The sequence below is a fragment of the Paroedura picta genome, chromosome 4 (genome assembly GCF_049243985.1).
Source record: "Paroedura picta isolate Pp20150507F chromosome 4, Ppicta_v3.0, whole genome shotgun sequence".
Taxonomy (NCBI): Eukaryota; Metazoa; Chordata; class Lepidosauria; order Squamata; family Gekkonidae; genus Paroedura; species Paroedura picta.
Window position 1 is genome coordinate 118,650,888 of NC_135372.1, and position 21,910 is coordinate 118,672,797.

At 41.6% G+C, this 21,910-nt stretch overlaps 1 long non-coding RNA gene across 5 annotated transcripts in view; it reads left to right on the forward strand.

The window, feature by feature from the left end:
* Window positions 1–13,774, forward strand: part of LOC143836864 (uncharacterized) — a 28,438-nt gene extending 14,664 nt beyond the window's left edge. For 2 of the 5 annotated variants that reach the window (XR_013230795.1, XR_013230799.1), the window contains 3 exons: window positions 2,088–2,195; window positions 3,905–3,984; window positions 4,186–4,317. This is a non-coding gene — a long non-coding RNA (uncharacterized LOC143836864). Of the gene's footprint in view, window positions 1–2,087; window positions 2,196–3,904; window positions 3,985–4,185; window positions 4,318–13,453 lie in introns of those variants that run through there. The other 3 variants (XR_013230796.1, XR_013230798.1, XR_013230797.1) reach the window with 3 other exon arrangements.
* The last annotated feature ends 8,136 nt before the right edge of the window (window positions 13,775–21,910 follow it).

Here is a 21,910-nt window from a genome sequence, read left to right on the forward strand (position 1 = left end):
TGATACGGTGTCTCTTTTTGAAAATATATGTATAATAAAATCCTAGACTTGTGGAAAATGAGGTGAGTCAGGATCTTTAGATGGCAAATTGAACATAAATACCTCCTGGCTCCGTAGAAGACAATCTGCCGTATTTGTCTGCATCCATGTATTTATCTGCTAGATGAATCACTTAGCCATAAAAACTGTGGGAGAAAAGTCTAATGGAAACGATAATATGATTACTGCTGGTGATTCACTCAAATCTAGCATATCAATTACCAAGAAGAAGCCTGATGGAATGTCTGGAAGGATATTTTCTCTCTTATCCTCCATTCACAGACAAATTAGTAGCTGATTATAGGTCCTCACTGATGTTTCATATTATTTGGACACTCCAAAGAATATGCAACAGATAAAGCTTTATTTTCCAAGTACGCAGCATTCACATCTCATCAGAGTGAAGTGCCTGTCCTCATTTGCACCACTTCATTTGTAGCATTCCAAAAGCACATGCTGAAAGTCCGTTTCTCCCACCTGCCAAGGAAAGGGAAACACAGTAGGGATCAGGGGCATCTTAAACAAGCTGCATATGAGCCAGAGAGGAAGCAAGAAGCCATGCCATGTTTTGAATATTTCAGTGGCTTGTGCATCAGATTGACTGTAGAACCCCTCTAATATATTAAGATGGCACATAAGCATTGAATAGAAAGGTCACAGGAGAAGCACTGAATTATGAATGCTGGTATGTATGTGGAGGGTGATTTGAGGAGGAGGAGAAGAAGGAGGAGAAGGAGAAGGAGGAGGAGGAGGAGGAGGAGGAGGAGGAGGAGAAGAAGAAGAAGAAGAAGAAGAAGAAGAAGAAGAAGAAGAAGAAGAAGAAGAAGAAGAAGAAGAAGAAGAAGAAGAAGAAGAAGAAGAAGAAACTGCTGCTGCTAAGTGGGCGCTTCTTCATTTCTCCTGAGATACCAAGTACCCTCTTATTTTTCTGCACCAAACTTTCTCAACCAGGGTTTTTATGAAACCCTGGGGTTTCTTGAAGGGTTTCCTGAATGGATGGGAATGAATTCATTTTTATATAGTTTTTACATCTGTTGAACATTTATCAGATGATATGGCCATATACGGTCATGTCGATCTGCATGTTCCTATGGCCAGTGATGGGCCAGTAAAGGGTGGGAAGGGGAAGGGTTCCTGGTGGGTGTTTCAGGGATTTCTCAATGGTAAAAAAGTTGAGAAAGGCTCTATTGACTCAAGAGAGACTGACAGGAAAGTCAGCCTCTGTCTCTTTCTTGTCCTGGAAGACTGAGCAGCCCAGCCATGACTGGGAAACAGTCTCACTTCCCAATGTTTCCTCTGTTGGGTCTGCTGCCAGACCTGGCTGCTCAGGTGGGGATTCCTTCAGTTTAGGGCCTGGTTTTTCAAATTCCTCCTCATCCGAAGAGGTAGCAGCCTGCTGGCCCATAACAATAATGTTCGTGCTCCACAAATGTTTATTTTTCTTATCCTGGCTCTCTGTTGATCTCTTGGTGTAGTTTGGTTATTGAATGGTTAAAGATTGCTGATCCCTGCAGTAGGGTTCTCATGCAGTGGTCAGACTCCTAAACTGTGATCTTGGACATATATATGACAGTAGTCCTATATAAATATATATGAAACTTTTGTAGCTTACCAAAAGAAATCAGCAAGCTCTTATGTCCACACCATAAGCTTTCGCTTTTGCTAGTCATCAGTGGGTTTTTTAATGATTTTCCATGACTATATCATTTTTTGTGGGACTATCACAAAGAGTTTGTTCGAACATAAGAATCATTGTATTGTGCTCCATATGAAACTCAGCTTACCTGCATTCATAAAATCTTTATGTGGCAATAACAAATTGTTATTATACAGCATCTATAGAGAAAGTATCTTACAACATTTTTTGAGTATCTGTTGAGAACTCCTGCAATAATATTTACTAGTTAAGAAACAGTCCCTGCAGCATTACTTGCCCAGTCTACAATAGAAGGTGTCAACGTTCTGTCACCAGCAATCTGCATTACATCTCAAAGATTTGGTAAGATGTAATTTGTATCAAAGCAATTACCTGCATGGCTATTCTTTAGGGCTTGACTGAGGCACAGCACTCAAAGAAACGGAACTGTCAGAAACGAATACAGGAATAATGGGGAGGGGGCATTTCATCTGATTTGGACAGTAGAGATGAATAGCAGGTAAGTTGGAATAAGATTGAATATGTCTTTGGCTTTAGTTTTTGCTACAGGATTATAACACGAATAATGAATATATTAGGGAAAGAAGACCAGGCCTTCAATTTCTTTTAATAATGTTAGTGTTGTGTATCCTGGGTCTGAATAAAATACATTTCATATAAGACACCTACGTGCGGCACAGCAATGTATTATGGATGGCCCCTCTTGAGAAATTGTACACTGTTTTCAATTTTAACATAGTGATATAGTAATAATAGAAAATTCAGGAGCAATATGCAGACTGCTTTGGGGTTTGTTTTAACCTTTTATCATTCTCTGCTATACTGAGAGAACACCATTATACTGTCTTGCTGCTTCCTTCATTGGGGGCTGCAGCAGGGGGCCTCAGGGGCAGCTTGGGAGTTTCATCAAAGCCCTGCGGGTTGGAAAGGAACCCTTTCTTGAGAATGGTCAGATAACAAAGGTCTGAATGAGGCAAAGGGAATCCTGGGGGGGGGGGGGCGAAACTTCTGATCCTCACAGGCAAACAGATTGTTTACAACATACAATATCTTTAAAACCTGTGTTAAACATCAATGTTATCGTTCCTCCACCAATAAACAAGCCAGTTTTCTAAGATCATCACCACATCTCACCATATGTCATGTCATAGCATAATTTTGCATAGTATCAGATACACAAAGAAATACAAAACATTTTCTTGTCTACAGCCGAACATCCCGTTAGGGAATCCCATTGGTCAAAAGGAACCTATTATTTTTCTTCCTACCAAAAATTCAACCACTGGCCATTTCCTGCTATGCAAAGTCTGTTTGACCTACCCATGTTCAGAATCAGTAGCTCTGCTCCTTTCCAGGCCCACACATACAGGCTACTCCTATTCAGAATATATTATTTATGCACATACCTCTAGGTTTGGTGGTGAAACGTGCCACCAAGTCACAGGTAACTTACAGCAATCCCTCGTGGAGTGTTCAAGAGAGGGTCAGAGGTGGTTTGTCATTGCCTGCCTCTGCATAGTGAATCTGGACTTCCTTGGTGGTCTCCCATTCAGGTACTAGCCAGGACGGATCCTGCTTAGCTTCTGACATCGGACCAGACTGGGCCAGCCTGGGTCTTCCAGGGCCCATTCTGCACCCAAGGGTGAATGCACCTTCAATGCACCTTAGAAGTAGATTTTCCTGTTCTGCACAGGAAAATCCAGCTGCAAAAGCACATTGAAAGTGCATTATTCTCCATGTGCAGAATGAGTCCAGGTCAGGGTGCTCATGAGTGTAGTCTTTTTTCTTAAAACAAATATTCCAATTACACTCAGAAAACTTGAAATGGATTATATATTGCTGTTCTATAATTCTTTTATGTAGTGAACAGTTGTTTATGGGCACTGAAGGGAGTATTTTAAAAAATCTGGAAAATGTTTTTAAATATTTTTTTCATGCGCATGTCTACTGCAACTGTATTATTCATTAAGGTCTAAAATAATAGCTAAATGGGTATGAAGAGTGTGATGGATGAAGAACACTGTTTATCCACATCATCTCACAAAGATGCCTCACATATACGATCATCTAAAAAGTTTTGCAATTCCCCCCCATCCCTAGTTTTATTTTGCATCAAAAATGGAAGATGATATTAGCTAGACAGATGGATTGAAAACAATCACCCTCCATCATATTTCATTTTTTGTTTATTTGGTCCCATTAATGTAGACATTATTGTCCCAAGATGTTCATTTCTGGAAACTTGGAATCCAGAATAGAAAACAAGGAAACAAGAAATAGAATCAAAGGTGGGTAACATTTAAGGGAACAGTACATTATACCAGAGGTAGTCAACCTGTGGTCCTCCAGATGTCTATGGACTACAATTCGCATGAGCCCCTGCCAGCGTTTGCCGGCAGGGGCTCATGGGAATTGTAGGCCATGGACATCTGGAGGACCACAGGTTGACTACCCCTGCATTATACCATTACCTTTTTTCATGTACACAGACAAAGACATGGCAGATATGGTATGATCCAACAGTATGGGAGATGTGTGGCTATTAAAGATATGGGCAGGACTGAGAGCCAATGGAGTGCAGAAGCTGAGTGAACAACTCTGAGCTCCTTGGAAGAAGAGCATGATAAAAATGTAATAAATAAATATACTGCTTTGGTTTCTCACAGCTGCTTTTTCTAAATAGGAGGCAGCAGTGGCTCATCCTGGATAAAATACGATCTTGCCACTGTGGTGCTTCCAGTTGTTTGTTCCAGATTAGATTACTCTAATGAACTCCATCTGAGGCTGCCCTTGAAAAATGTCCATAAACTATAATTAGTCAAGAATATTGTAGCAAGAACGTTGACTGGAGTATCTTGTAGAGATTGAAACCTTCCAGTCTTGTTCCATTCACCCTGGCTTCCAGTTTGTTTGGGGGTTCAATTCAGGGTGCGGGTATTTAAAGCCTTATATGGCTCCCATGTTATTAACCCTACTCATGGGACTGTTTAATCCTCTCTCTCCCTCACAAACACAGTTCCTAGGGCATGAAATTGTATTTCGGGAAGCAGCTCCCATGCTGCTATTCACATGTATGCCATTATACATATTAAATAGCACCAAGTGATTTCCAGTCAGTCATGCCAACTAAATTTCAGTCAAACCAACTGTAAATATTCTAAAAGAATGTTACACTTTTGGTGGCTAAAAACCTAATTGTTCCCTTCCTCCCCCTGTAGGTCTTATATCCCTAGATATAAGGGATCTTAGATCTTAGATCTCTTATATCTATGTAAGATAGATATAAGGCCAGTTAGAAAGATACATCGATTGCAAATGATGTTTTTACTCAATCACATGCAGCAGCTTCAAAAAAAAAAAAAAACAGAACAGGATGATGTGACCCTGGTAATCAACTGGCTAACAGTTGCAAATATCTCTAGCAAAAGCAAAAATCAAATCTGCCTGGCAATTGTCTCACAAACAGCAATCTGCACTAAATCAGTGTTGTAATTTATTTGCTTGGACAACCACGCAGAAAATGCTCCCATAGAGCCAGATCTGAAGGAAAACAATTAGCCACCATTACTTGTTCACCCTGCTGCAATCCACTGCCATGTAACTACCAGCAATGCAGGAATCAACCCCGATGCTAAATTACAAGGCTAAGATTGGAAATAGGCATGATAGTTTAACTAAATACCCATTAGCATATAACTCTACAAAACTGTATATGGTTTAAATGGAATCAGTTAGAATTCCGATCAGATCCCATCTGCATATGCATGTAAAAAAAAGAGAGAAAGCGAGAGCACCTTTTTCTCTCTCAGTGAAGGAAGAGTGAATAATCATTTAGATCCATAGTCAAAACTCCTGTAGAGGTCCAAGTAGGGTTTGCTGGAGAAGGTAAAAGCTCCTTACCGTTACTCCTTACTAGAGGGGGCCTGTCCAGTGGCTGCATCATGTGGAAGTGGGGATTTGTCCCGCTTCCATATGACCACCCTCTCTGCCTTTTCTGCCCATGTGGAAGTGACATCTTCTGCCCATGTGGAACTGCCACAGTGACATTAATAGCATATCAACCTGTTCCATGTAAACAATTATTCAAATGACAAAATATTCAAAATATTGCTTAATATCACTGGGCCAGATCCCATTAATCTTTTTAGTTGAGGTCCTTCCCTCTGTTGGTAGTAAATACTCTACTAACAGAACATTTCTATCAGTCTTTTCTTCAAGAAGAGAATTAGGCACTCCTCGTCAGGGCTAGGGCCTATCCTATATTTTCCCAGTCTGATTCTGACCTGCAGGACTCTTAGGGAGTCCTCAGAAATTGTCCTTCCTTCCCCCTTAACTGTGGTTGAGGTACATCTGGTTATCTCAATTGATTCTTATAACAAGCTTGTGAGGTAGGCTAGATGGTATTAGCTCAAGGCTACTGAAAGTGAATCCAAGCTGACCAAGATTTAACATAAGTATTCCCAAACTTCAAATCCACATGATATTTTCAAGACAAACTTGCCACCTGTGATGAAATTATGGTTTAGAATTGTAGCAGAACACCTAACACTGACTTGAACTACCGTCCTTGTATTTGATTTTATTCTGTGTATTGTGTTATTATCAACACTGCAGAGATGTGAGAGTTTTATAACAAAAAAGTCAGAGATGGCCTACTGAGCCACAGAATTATTGCAATTTAAAAAGGAGGGAGACATGGAGGGAAAATAGGAGAAAAGTCTTTCTCTTCCTGTGACCTTTGTCCAGGCTTTTTTCTTGCCCTGCCATTCTGCTGAGCCCTTTCTAACAGGGTAATTCAGGAAAGCTTTATTTTCTGTTCTAGCAGGATACATCACCATTACGGTCCAATTTCAGATCTTAAAAGCCAAGCCTGTTGGTGTCTCAGAATTGTTCTTAAATTGTGTGATGGCATTCAATGCAGCTGTCACATGCAATGAACTTAGTGGAGGAACCATCTTCTACATTCTAATCAGCCAAGAAAGATCATGCGGTAGTAGCTAATTTTCAGTTGGGTACCCTAAAACACAGTTCTTTAAGAACACACAATTGACTGATCCATTGGGACATTCTGAGACTGCGTTCCCCCCACTCCAAAAAGTAGAATAGGAGATTTTCTTAGAAAAGGGAAATAAGCAGAGGAAATTAGGCCCAAAGGCAGAAAGGTCATGGTGATTGGGCATAAGGTTGCTTCAGACTCCACCAGTGGGGGGCTGGAGGTTTAGGGAGAAAGTTCACTCCAGCTTCATTTTTCTAGCAAGTCTGCCAGCTTTGCCTCAGCAATGGGGTGGAGGAGGGCGATCCTGCACCCTAGTTTCCCCTCTCCCTGGTCTCTGGTTTCCTGCTAGTTTTGAGGCCTTCTTCCTGGCTACCTCAAGGGAAACTGTTGTGTATGCAAATTTAGCAGACTGGAAATGGGGATCATAGCACGAACATTGGGAATGTGTGATTGCTATTGGCTGGCATACAGGATCCAGCCTACTATTACTTGTTTCATTTGTCCAATCAGAGGGTTCCACTTAAGGCCAATTACAGTCATTGGTGGGTACCTCTGAACTCTATGTAAGTTCAGGTGATGGGCTGTTGAGTTGAGTTCATTTCAATTGTGTGTAATCAATAAAGAGCTGATGTTTTGGCACACAAGTGACTCTGCACCTTGTTTAACCAACTATTCAATATTGGCAATGAAGGTAGGATGCTGAGCTGGGTATGCAGCCCCAGCTAGCATCAGATGAAATCATTGGTTCTCTATCTTCTGTTGAGAGACTGCTGAAATATTTTCCTAGTTCCACCTTTCCAAGGGGGAATAACACAGACATTTCTCCATCCCTGCCTTCCAAGGGGGATCTGCTGAAATAACTTCCACTGTCCAAGGTGGATAGCTGAACCACATTGGGGTACTGCTTTCCAAGGAGGGAAAATCTGAGAATCCCATGTAGAAGAAGAAGAAGAAGAGTTGGTTCTTATATGCCGCTTTTCCCTACCCAAAGGAGGCTCAAAATGACTTACAGTTGCCTTCCCATTCCTGTCCCCATAACAGACACCCTGTGGGGTGGGTGAGGCTGAGGGAGCCCTGATATTCCTGCTCGGTCAGAACAGTTTTATCAGTGCTGTGGCGAGCCCAAGGTCACCCAGCTGGTTGCATGTGGGGGAGTTCAGAATTGAACCTGTCTTGCCAGATTAGAAGTCCGCACTCCTAACCACTGTACCAAACTGGCTCTCTGTTTTTATAGTTCCAAGATATGTACACCAAACTTCATCGTGGTGAACAAAGGCCATATTGAACAGTTTGCTCTAGCCTTCCCAGCCAACTGGGAATCCTACACCACTCATCTAGGCTGTTCCCTGGTGGCCGACAACATCACCAGAGTGGACAAGAAATGGAATACACTTTGGAGCATTGGCAATGCAGCTTTGAGCTGGCCAAGGACCTGATGGCATCCACCAGAATTGAGACATCCACCTTTGCAATTTGGGGGTCTGAAGAAGGAAGAGGATGGTGACATATGTGCCAATGTGCTTGCCCGCTCTAGTCATCATTGTTGGGATGTGAATCCCTGTGCTGTCTGTGAAGGCAACCACACACACAAGACCTGAAAGTTCAGGGACACCAAATGCCTGAATTGTAAAAAGGTGAGCCATATTGTCAAGACCTGCCATTCCTGTAGTGCGCCTCATGCACCATTGGCACTAGAGAAAAAAATCAACATAAGCCACTGGACAGTTGAGGACGATGACTGAATTTGCCAAAACTCTTGAACTCACCACTGCCCAGACATCTGTGCAAGTCCAGTTTCCAGTTCAGGAGAAGCTCAAGCTCTCCATCTGCATCCAAAACCAGCTATACACCATAGACATTGACTCAGGATCAGCAGCACTCTATATTATCTCCAATAACACCTTCTCCATGCTGTGTTTTAGGAAAGTGCCAAAGCTGAAGCCACTGAAGCTGTGCCTCATTGACTTCCAAGGGAAGCAAGTTCCCATTCTGGATTGGTTCGAGCCTTTGGGCTTCAGCATCACCAGGATCAATCAAGTCCGCCATGACATATTCAAGGATGTCTGTGCTGAATTCAAGAATGTCTTTGAACAGTCCCTTAATTGCTACATGGACCCGCCAATATCCTTGGCCCTTGACCCTTGCTGCGCTCCAATTCATCTCAAGGCCCCATGCATCCCATTGGAGCTGGACCACCTGATCAAGCAGGGGATCTTTGAGCTGGTGCCACACACCAAGTGGAAGACCCTCAACATCACATCTCTCAAGTACAACAGGGACATTCAGATCTGCATAGACTGCAAATGTATGATCAACATGGCACTCTGGCATCACTTGTATCCTGTGCTGGTTGTCAACCATCTGCTGGAATCCCTCACTGGTGGCAAGTTCTTCATGAATCTTGCCCTTGCCCAAGCATACCAGCAGCTGCCTGTTGACAACACCACAGCAGAAGCTCAGACCATTGTGACCCAGCAAGGAGTGTTCTGGGTCTGGTGGCTGTAGTTCAGTATGAACGTGGCCCTGGGCATCTTTGAAAGCCTCATGGAAAGTGTCCTCAAGGGGTTACTGGGTGTCATCCCTTCTTTTGATGAAATTCTGATCTTAGGAAGCTCAACTCCTGAACTCACTGCCCACCTCCATGTGGTCCTACACAGATTTTACCCTGCCAGGCTCAAGACAAAGAAGAAATGTCACTTTGGCATACCTTCTGTGGAGTTCCTGGGGTTCTGCATCCACCCCACTCTTGTCAAGGTAATCCAGTAGGCCCCATCACAGAAGTCCAAGAAGGAGCTGCAGTCATCCCTCAAACTCTACAACTTTTATCATGTTTTCCTGCCTCACAAAGCCACCATTGCTGAACCTCTGTTTGCTATTGATGGGCTGCTGGCTAGCTACAACCCTGGATCTGATCCACACTGTCCTAACCTTAAATTGGCTGCCACACCAGTGGGAAGTCACTGCACCCTGCTCCTTCAATCTAGAGGACTCAGTCTATGTCTGCAACAATGTGAGTGGTTCTGACTGTGGTCACCCAGCAGTGGTCACCCAGATCACAGATCCTGTGCTTTACCAGGTGCAGTCCCCAGATGGCCACACCTCACAGTGAAATGCGGTTCATGCAGGGCACTAAAGATAGTAGTCCCGTGATTGCAGCATCTCCTGAACCACAGGTCCCAGAACCTGTGAACCCGGAGACTCAGCCTGTCGTCCTGAGCTTGGATGTTCTGGAACTGGCAGAATAAGCTGTGCCACCTGAGATGCTGGCTCTGGCAACTCTGACTTCTCCAGAGCCCTGCCGTTCTCAATACCTTGTTAGGGCATCTAGTTTGGAAGTGTGTGAAATAGGTTGCTGGACTACATGGATCATTGGTCTGATCTAATACTGTTGCTCTTGCATTTTCATCTCCTCATCCAAGGCTAACATTCCATATGCTCCACTACATCAACCTGTCTCTGTGGAAGAGGAGTATTTTTCAAGTTATTGTCAGAGAAGGATGTGTAAACTAGTTCTACTCCTGCTCCATTTGATACTCAGAGGATGCTCGTCAAGGTATCAATTTCTTGGGCTGCAGCAGCTATAAAGATAAGATGAAACTGGACAGCCTGTTCAGAATTTAACACAGTTAACAAAACTAAGACAATGTCACATCATTATATACTAAGAAAGGTATTTCAAAGCACACAAGATGATGAAGATATCAGGAAACAAAATATAAACCCAAAGATAGAAAAGGATCAAGACTAGATCATTGTCCAAGTATCGAGAAAAGGTCTACTTGTCTCCATTCTACTTAATGATGCCTTCCCATGCCACCTGTGCCCTTGTATCATATCACTTCATACCTCAGAGGGAGAGTTCCCATTGAATCTCTGCTGGAGACAGGAAAGGAAATTAACCAGGACAGCAAGCCTATTTTTCATCAAAGTGCATGGTTTTCATGTTGTAGCATTTGACATCAGGAGCTAGCCAGGTCATCTGTTTGAAGATATACACAAATGCACACAACTGTTCCGGCTTTGTTCTATCAAAATCCAAAGGAAATGAAGACTCAAGAGCCCAGTGGGATTCCAGTTCTTCAGAAGGAAAGAATCAAACTCTATGGTACTCAGCAGTAGCACTTGAACAAAGGTTACTTTCCAAGGATTAGAACCAAAGATATTTTTGTGTTTGATAGAAATGAAGTTCCTGATTTTAGGGTTTATACTCATAAACTGATGTTCAGTGTTCAGGCACTCAAAACCTGGAAAACATTCTCTACACAGTGCAAGGTCACAGATATTGAGGAATAGAACATAACAGACCAGAGGCTTTCTGGCATTTCCCAGAGCCATCACTTCCATGTTTGCCCCAGAAGCAGTTATCACATCATGCATGACAGTGATGTTTCCCATGTCTTCAGCCTTCCATCTCCCTATGAGTGCCAGCTATTGGCTGGCAACTTTAGCAGATATGTTTGGAGCAAGCAATGCCCCTGAAATACTGACACCTTGTGATTGTGTAGGTCTGGAAGGCAATGAAAGGCATAAGTCACACCAATTGCATTCTTCTGCACTCCCAGTGGTGTTCCCAGTGGCCTGGTTGCTTGGATAGAGATCTAGCCCTGAATGCCAAACAAAATTGTCTGGTGTGCTACTATTGGCATGCCTACTAGAAGTTTCTCCCTCCTGATACAATACCACACAACTATTTCACTGAGGTTTGGGATGTAAATGTAAAATTGCCCAGAGGAACAATCCTTTCCCTAGGAAATAGTGAGCAAGTCCCATTGGTAGAACTGATCCACCTCATTATTTATTCTCAGTCAAAGAAGAGAATTACTGTATTTTAGATAGTGGCTGTGAAATGAATGCCCAACAACTAGATGAGGATCTTGAAATCTATAATTTCCTTGGCCCTGTGGTGTTGGTGGTTTTTAAGCAATGGAGAGCCAAGCTCCTGAATATCACACCTTGACATATTCTTTCCCAAACAAGCAGTCTCCTAGTGTCAAGACAGATGATGTAACCATAGTAATTAACTATATTCTGCTCCATAAAACAGTTTAAACTAATTAGTAATAATTAGGAACAAGCCTCCCACTATGAACAGTATACCAAGTAAGAGTTCAGAACAATTATTGCTTATGGAACTACAATTATTCTCTAGTAAGCAATTGAATATGGAATACTACAGAGTGTGAGACAAAATTATTTTTAAAGACCACGTTTAAAGCCCCTATTTAAGTGTGCATGTTTTAGTGATTCTCTGAACAGCAACCAACAGCCATAATTAATAATATTTTTTCTCAGGTGTGTGCTTAGACCTCACTGTTTCAGAACCCTGGAGGAAAAAAAAAACTAGCAAAGCTATGGAATCTGCCATCCTGTTAGGCTGAGGGAGAAAGAGTACACTCCAATACATATACATTTACCCTATAGGGAAGGCAGCCTCCACGTAGGACCTTGGGAGCCCCTGGATTTACAGCTCGTGTTTGGGCTACAGAGATCAATTTCCCTGGAGAAAATAAATGTTTTGGGAGATGGTATAAATGGCATTGGACCTCACTTAGGTCCTCCCAGGCTCCATCTCCAAATCCCCAGGAGTTTCCCAATATGGAGCTAGCAACCCTGCCTCCATCCCCTACCTGTGGCCAGGGGGACATGGCAACTTAAGTACCCCAGCCACAGAAAATTAGCCTATTTATACAACACTCATATGTGTTGTATCAGAGATGAGGATGACTTAGGTGGTGATGTATTAGACAAATCTGTCTACCTGGAATGTTTTTTTTTTTTATCTTGCATTTTGAAGAAACAGAAACAAATATTCATATAGGGTTGCCAGGCAGGGTTGGACAACTAACAGAGGGACTTATTAGCAGAGGGAGGCCCTTTCCAATAATGTTATGACATCACCGGTAACATGCTGACCACTTTTAGATGTAGGTCTCTGAGTCTTCTTACTCAGGGTGCTCAGGCCACAATACCCTTGTGAAACAAGTTAGGCTAAGATTGAATTACAGACCCAAAGTTACCCAACAAATATCATGGCTAAGTGAAGATTTGAATATATTGTGCCAGCACCAAATGTGAGCCAAGGGTTGAAGATAGATTCAAGGGCTGAAGATGTTTAGGATGTTAATTAAATCCTGTTAATCTCCTGGGACGTTTCCAATGCCAAACATTTATGTCCTAACACTGGCACTGGGTTTACAATGGTATCTCAGTTTATGCCAACATGGGGCTTAGTTACTATTCTGATCGTAGACCAGACATAGCTCAAAAATCAGGCTGCTGTTAATTGCTTGACAGTCTATTTGTTTTGAATGGTGAAGCTACTTTGTGATGCTGTCATCAAGACTGTATAAGATGTAGATGAAAAACATCTATGGAATGGCACCTGCTATCCCTTGCTGCCTCCTGGAACCATCCCTGGTTCTGACTTAAGCCCTGGGAAATTTATAAAATGACAACCTCATGCTAGAAGATGTCGATAATACTAGTGCCATAAAAATTAGGATAAATTTTAAACCAATGGTCTTCCTCTTTAGTTTTTTTCTAGTAAGGCTGAAGCAAAACTAACTGAAAGACATTAATTTCTTGGTGTTCCTGGATCTAAATACACATTAAAACATTTATCAAATGCAACCTATGTTAATATTTGATTTACTATTGGGGAAAGTGTTATTTTTTCAATTCTGCTCTACAGGAGTGTTGGTACCTGTTAAAGATCTTAGAATACATTATGCATTCATTTATAAATGTTCATCTTTCTTCAGCAGAAACTAATTTATTTTCAAAAGCCATTGGATATGCCATGAGAAGACACCTTTTATTTGCCATATATGATTGTTAATCCACCAGGACAACCAGCTGCTAATCAACTAGGACAACCAGCTGCATGATGCTGCTAAGCAAATAGGATTAAAGTGACCGCTGGATTATTCAACAGATTAAATTACTGAAAACTGATCGGTAGCCCTGAGGGCTAAAAGCCTAATCAGCTCAAGAAGCATCATTTTGCCAAACACTTATGTTTCTGGTAGAACAAGGATTCATCTCTCTAATTTCGGCCTGATATTGGTCGTGTTACTATAGCAACCAAGGTAATTGATGCTAATTATCATATTTTCTCACTGGTTGTTTCATGCTGATTTCTTTTTTTAAAAAAATTGTCCTGAGTGATAAGGTGAGACAGCAATTAGTTGCCTCCCACTCTTCATGCATGCCTCTGCATGCCATAGCTTCATGTACATGGACACATAATTTCAAAGGGGTACAAAGTGGAGGAGGATAGATTGCTTATTATTTGTCCACGGCTCACCTTACATATACAAAGGATATTATTCACAGGCATTAACTCACAAAGCTTATTTCTTTGGAAGTCTTCCAGAGAAATCTGTTCTGGAATTTTAAAGTCAGGGATGATTCCAACCTGCCTCCAGATGTTGGAGTTCTAAATTAGTATAGTTTTCAAAGCACGATGAAATTTTCTACTCCTCTTCCCATTACATTATGACATTTAGAAAATGAAAATATTCATTCAATATCCATCCCTTGTTGCTCAAGTTATGGGAACACTGTTTCCCTTGCTCTTATATGCCTTTTCTCATTTCCATTTGGTGGTATTTGGAGCTTAGAAATTCTGCAAAACAGTAGAGAACAAGTGAAGGAAATAAATAGTTGTACAAAAGGCAACAAGGATGCTCCTTCTCTCCTTAATTTGATTGATTACATTGCCTGACCTATATTTATTTAGGCAATTCCTTGACCTTTTATGCACAGCGGCACAGTGTGCCATTGCGGCGGGGCACGATGGACCACTGTTCCCCGTGTATGCTCGGGGGCGGGGCATGCTGGGTTGCCCTGGCGTAGCACGTGCATGCTTTACGCCAGGGCCAGGAGGGCCAGATTGCTGTCGGCCGAGGTAAGCCGAAGCGGTGGGGGGGAGGGAGGAAGGGGGGAGGGGGCGAGGGGGCGAGGGGGAGCATTCCCCCTCCACATGCACTGGTGGGGGCAGGGGGTCACCCCTATCAGGTCCACAGCTTCACAGAACCTGCAGGGGCATGCAGTGTCCCTACAGGAACACCACAGATTGGGGCTGGGCGAGCCGAAAGACCCGGCACTGGCGATTATGCACAGTGCCGGCCTGCCTCAGCCCCTGCTGGCCCCTGGCGTACCCAGGAAGCTGCAGAAGTTCCCACATTTGCTTAAAGCGGGCCTTCCGTAGCCCTGGGCCAGGAGGTGCCTGTGCTGGCGGTGGTGGTGGCGAGCATTATCGGGGATTTTCCCCAAAGCGCTGCTACTGCCAGCCCGTGCATAATGGATCCTTGCAATTCCTAGAACAACCACTATTCCTTCCAGATTTTCCCTGACAGTGATGCCCTCATGCTCAGAATACCCTGAGCACATCCTCATCCCAAACCTGAGCACATCCTTATCCCACCACACCCTCATCCCAACCCCACCACAAATTTTCAGAAGAAGGGAGAGATGGACTAAGAAGTAGGTAAGCAACAGACAAAAGTATCTCCTTTTATTTGCACCCCTTACATTCCTTTCTCATCCCATCACTTATGCAGGTAACATGATGGAAACAGGACAGAATAAATTGTAAAGGGTTTGTTTTTTGTTTTTTTGGTGGGGGAAGAACCTCTCCTATCATATGTCACTCAAAACAGTACTCCCTAGGGACAAAATAATTGTTAAAATCTAATTGACAACTCCATTGCAATTCTGTATGAAGGCCTTGTTACCCCAGTCTCAAGTTCTACATTGAGCTCCTCTCCTTATTGAATATATAGCATAATGTGGATGTGAATCATCCCCATGGGGGTGGGGGGTGGAATGTGTTGATGGTTCATCACAAATGCAGTTTACCCTCACCTGCCACCCCAAATATGTGGGACACTTTGTGGTGTGTGTGCACGTTTTTTGTGTGTGTTGGGGCCCCCAATGGATGGTCCCTGTGGATGACTGCCAAGGCCTTTGTGATGCTTTCTGCAGCAAAAGCAATCCATAAATAAATTACATGGTGCTGCATTATTTTGTTCAAAGCTGCCCTAGAAAACAAGCTGGAGAAATCAAGCAATCATGTGGGCTAATGAGCAATACTGGCAGTGGAAATAATACAAGGTAATTTACTACTCAGAACCAACTACCATCTTAATTAACATATATGACTACTTAAAAAAATCCCAACAACTATGCCTCATAATGTTTCAGCACAGCAATCAGACATTTCAGTCCTTGAATTATGGTTTATTAACTAAGGCTTTGTTGTGCTGAGCATATTTTCATTCTTTGGCCTTGCACTTAATAATTCACTAGGACTGAAGGGGACTTAGTAATTCATGCCCCATATTGTCTTCCTTTGCTAATAATACCATGGGTTTGGAATTTATGGCCTAATCTTCCATACTGCTAAGCTCCTGCAATTTAGAGAATCCAGCATCACTTCATATTGTCTTTGGTGGGAAGTAAAGGAACTGAGCTCCCAACAAGATAAACTGGTTATTCACATTTGGAAAAGAAAGATGACAGATTTATGAATTTACATTGTTTACACTGTACCTCTTCTAGAACTGTGTATTACATCCCAAAACTATATAAATTGAATCTTGAAGCAACTAGAAGGGTTTGTGGTGTGTGGTCCCACAAACCAGTTTGTGGCCCCACAAAACCTATTGAAAGGGACTGCAGAAAAGGTTTACAGAAAGCTTGTTGTCCTGCTGCTCAGACATTTTGGGCTGTCTTGTACAATCCCTTTAAACAACATGAAATTGCCACAAACTGTTATAAAAGTTCATGGGAATTGATTATGGTAAACTTATTACAAATGTCTGCTTATGAACCATGAACAGAGCAAAATGGATTTTGTTTCATGGTTTGGTGCCCATCCCCTAATGTTGCACCTTTATTTCCTGCCCCTTTCCAAGGCTGGTCTATTCTGGTTCTCCTAACTCCCTTTTTGTCATGTTTAGTTGAGACACTAGAACAGCTCTGTTTCTGGTATGCAGGAACAACCTGCATGACCTTTTGCATCAAGTCTAGAACCTATATTCCTGGTCATGACAACAGAGGCAATGGGGCTTCCCCAGGAAGATTTCCTAACAGGGTTTTTTTTTTTTGTCCCAGTTCCTCATCAGCAGTCACCCCTTCCCCAATCAACTGGAGTTTTAGCCATTTTTAAAACACTCAGTTCATTTACTGATATAAATGTTCTTTGAAGTCCAGCTTTCATTTTATTTTAAAGTAAGTCTCCAGTGCCCTAAATTGTTGCAATTTAAGGAGCTAGACTTCCTTTTTAAAAGAAGAAAGATTAGAATACAGAGAACCTGGTACACTTATCAGCATAACATTAGTTAATAACAATATTCTAGTGCTTTAAAACAATAAAAGCCCCCTGGCATAGGGGTAGGATGGAGTTAAGGGACAGGGTTAGAAAAAGTGTCTACTTACGGAAAATAATAAAAAAAAATACACCCAGGCAGGAGACATGGATGCTCTGACATCATTCCAAATACTTTGGAGCAAAGCAGGATTGAGAAAAATTGGGGGAAATCCAGGGAAACTTCAGAGGGTACATGAATGGACCATGATGCTGTTGGGAAGCAGGAGAAAAGTCACTTCCTCAAAACATTGAATGTTTGAAAGATAACTCTCATGGAAATGACCCAGGTGCATATAAAGATCTGGGAATATGGTATTCATCTATATCTGACTTGTAGCATGGGGATACATTCTAATCCTGATCATCCCTGATGATAAACAGTGGGTGGACTTGCTCTAGCTCTTAGCCTATTTCATTGCACAAAGTTTTTCTGAAGGCAAAATAAAATAAAACCAAGGAAACCATATTGGGCTCCTTGGACAGGATATCAATATTTAAAAAATTCAGATCCAGGTGGATGTTTGCTGTTAAGCCTTCCTCAAATATGGGGAAAGACTTATTGACAAAACTTTAAGTTTGCAATATTTTATTGCAGGTACACAAACACAAGTTAAGATTCCTGCCCCCCCCCCAAAAAAAAATCTGGTTCATCATGAAATGCTTGATGTGTTTTCTTATAGGACCATTCGGTGATAAATCAATGACAGAAGAAGATGCTCCTAAGCCTTTCATACCATCTCCCCCAGGGTCTGTTGCTGGCATCCATGAGTCTCTTAAAAACACAGCTGTGCGATTCAGCAAGGCATGAAGAGCTGGCCACAGCTTCTTGTCCAGAGATACAGACACATTTGCATGAATCTTTATTACTCAGTCTCAGGAATATAAATCATCATTTGTACCAATGCAGATCAGCTCTACCAATGGTAGAGAGCAAGACATGAATTTGATGGAGCTGCTGGCAGACATCACATGCATATCACCCATGTATGGACTGAAACATTTGGATGGCTATAAGTATTCATCAGGGGAAAGCATCCTGAAACTACATATTTTGGTATTTTAGTATTGTAAATTTTAGTATTGTAAATATTTTGGTATTGTAAAGTATTTTAGTATTGTAAATACTATGCAAATTAACTGAGGCTTTCAGCACATGTACATTCTGAGTTCAGGAACTTCTTTAGGGACAAATTTGTAGAGCTTTTAAATTATATGTTTTCATATGTTTTTACCCACCCTGAGCCTCTGGGGAAGGGGGGGTTAGAAATACAATAATAAATATGGGCCATTTCCAGCCATGTCTCGACAAAATCAAGACAGTTTCCCATTTCCTCTTGTAAGCCACCAGTCATTGGGATGACAGTCATAAGGGCCACATTAAAGCTATTAACATTAGTGATTATAGCTTTAGGGCAATACTAATGCCTTTTAAAAGACTGTTCCAAGTTGACCCACAGAGGGCATATCAAGCGGAAAAGAAAATCTTCTTTGCCAGTGTTTATCTAAGAAAAAGGTGGCCCATCTGCAGAAGAAAATTAGCTAGCTCTAAGAAAGAGCTCCAAAATATAATAATGGGACATAAATACAAACCTTCAGGTAGGCTCTTTCCCATTGCCTAGACGGTAGATTATTGTTAATTAAACCTCTGCTCACATAAACAGAACAAGAAAGGATGTAAAAGTAATGAGCTGACAACCCGGTGTGTATTATGCCGGGCTTCTAGGAGAATTTAATTTGAAGAAGAATTATGCACAGGCTGAAAGACAGTCCATTAAACCAAGCTAACTGTCTGGAAAGAGATAAAACAAAAAAAATGTGTTCCACCTCCTGTGAAATAAATAGTGAGCTGCATGTTTCTGTTACCTTGTGGCTCTCCGGATCTCCAGACGCAATAAAGTGCAGGGCAGCCAGAATGCCAGTTCTTCATTACAATAAGCAAAGAGGAGAAAAACAGATGGAACAGAGTTTGTGAAAGGCCTTCCCTCACACAGGGTCTCATGAGCGTAGCAGATAAGGGTCCTATCGGTGCCATGGAGGTGCTTAGATGCTCTGGTGATAACAATTAATCCCTGAGTAGCGAGGGATGAAAAAAAGGAAAGAGAACAGAACTGCATTAATGTTCATTTTTGTGCATGGAACTACATCCTTCCATTTTATGTCTATGGTTAGAGAAGTAAGAATGTGTCCTTTTCTTTCTCCCTCTTTTCTGTCCTTTAGCATCTGACAATTTGTGTCTTTGTGTGTGTCCATGTGTGCAATGTTAAGGTGATGGTTTTCATTCTGTCTGTTTTCTTTGGCAGAGTTCCTCCTCCCCCCCTTTTAATAATATTTTGCATCTTTCTTGCCCTAGATGCCATTTTACACTGTTTATACATCACATGTCATTTTTATACAACTGAATTTTACAATCATTTTTACTCAGCCCTTCCCTCAAGGAATTCAGAGTACCTCATATGGTTCTTGCTTCCTCTGCTTATTTATTTAACATATATTTCCAGGCTGCTTCTCCAGAGAACCTGCTCGAGGCAGCTTACAAAGTAAAACATAAGCAACAGTTCAGTCCTAAGCAGAGTTATACCTTTATATTCCCATTGACATCATCAAAACTGTGCTTAGGATTCACTGTAAGCATTAATTACTTTTAAATTTATTTATAAAATTTATATCCTGCCTCGCCATCCTCACAAAGTCACCCAAAGTGATTAACAATTAAAATCAAGTTCCCCCTAAAAACACAATTGATTAAAACAATTAAAAATAGAGCTACACAAAGACAAAAAGAGCAATTTAAGCATTTGTTAAGTAGCAAAACACCATTCATTCTCTCCTAGTCCTTATGCCCCCCCATCAAAAGTTTGTCCCCAATTGAACCATTACTGCAAGTTAAAATTAACAAAGATCTGGAAACATGTGTAAAAGATTTCTGCTTTTATGTATGAGATACTGTTACAAGAATTGAATAACTTCTTATAAGATGTAAGAAATTTTACTTACAAAAATAGAAGTACATCATACAGCATTATTAGCTACCTGAGCCCCTTTTAAATGTGGATGCCAGAAATCACACTAGTGACCTTCTGCTCTGGCATTGAGATACAGTCTCTATCTCACTCTATGAAACTGGCACACACAAGTGGGGAAAGGGTAATAGGAATGGAACTGTCTCTCCGGACTGTTGCTATTATCCTGCCACTCACAGCACTTTGTTTACATACAGAATTATTGAACCAGGATTAATGATAGCTGTTTCCATTCAGGTACACAGTAAGAAATTGCTGGAGTTTTATACTCTCATTTAAGGAGAATAAATCAACATCCAAAACGAATGTTTTACATTTGTCTATTTTCTGTTGGTGGTGTGGTCCTGTCTGCTTGAATAAAAATCTGGGGTTGTGGCATTTGTGAAAATGCAGGTGTTTCTTTTGCCACTTGATACATTCTAGTTGCCTTTGTTGTCCGTTCCTTTGGGCGCTCAGGAATGCTTGCTATTCCAAAGGCATTAACTCCCCTTATTTCAGAAGATGATGAATTTTAGCAGAAGCCATTTGCTTTGTAAATCAGCAATAATCCCTTCCTATTCTTCAGCAACAGAGGGCTTTCCAACAAATGCAAATATAGAAGAGGTATCAAAATTGTCAAGCTCTTACAAGTGCAGAAATTGTAAGCACCTGGTAGCAGTGTCTGTGTATTCCTTTCCATATTCCCTAACTGGACAGATTGAGAAAGGAACAATTACAAGATACTTAGTGTCTTAAGAATGCAGACACCCTTGTATGGCAACAGACCTTTCAACTAACAGGGGAATTCTGACAGATGAACCCAGACACTTTATTCTATGTGCCTGTTTGATAGATTGCCACAAAAGGACCTAGCCTCTGGTGCACTTACATTTTACTTCAACCCTGGTAATCAGAACTGGCACTGATAGGTTCCCAGACCAATCAGCTGTCTGGTGGGGGGACTTACCTGTTGGATATTGTCATTCTACATGCAATAGGATCTGGGAGATAAAGGGTTAAGATAATTCCCTCACTCAGGTGCACTTGGCACTTAGCCTCCACCCTCTCCTTGATTAGATGTTGAGGCTCTTTATCCATTGCTTACCTTCTCTAATCTTCTATAGTATCTTCACTCTCTTACTTGGGCTTGGAGCTATAGCAAGTTAACTGTTTTTGAAGTTAATCTGTTTGCAGTAAGTTAAATGCATCTATCTGAATATGTCATGTAAGATGTGCTTCTGTTTTTGTCAGTAAGATTTCTTTTCTCTCATTACTAGGGCTGTGCATTTGGGTCTACTTGAGCTAAAAATATACCTAGAAAATACTTCATCAGTATTTTCCAGGTATATTTTGGCTTCCTAAATGTATCCGTTTTTTAAAATGGGAAAACTGAAAAAGATTATGAGAAAATCCCAGATATATTCAGAAATTTTGGGTAAATCTATAGATAGTTCCCACCTCTCATTTGTTTGTTGGACAGAGTTCTGCAGTCCCTTTAAACCTTTAAAGTTTAAAGGGACTGTATAAGTCAATGTGAGGATCAGCCAGGGCGGCAGGGAGCTGAGAGCTTGCCACTACCTTAGCTGTGGCAGGCTTCTATTGCATCCTGATTTAAACTGGGTGGCAGGAGAAGCCAAGCCAGCCTCAGAAATGGGCTGCTATTTTATTGGGAGTTTTGTTGTTGTTTTTGTAGTTGTTTAGGTCTGTTGTTGTTGTTAGGTGTGAAGTTGTGTCTGACCCAACAAAACCCCATGGACAATGATCCTCCAGGCCTTCCTGTCCTCTACCATTCCTCGGAATCCATTTAAGTACACACCCTCTGCTTCAGTGACTCCATCCAGCCA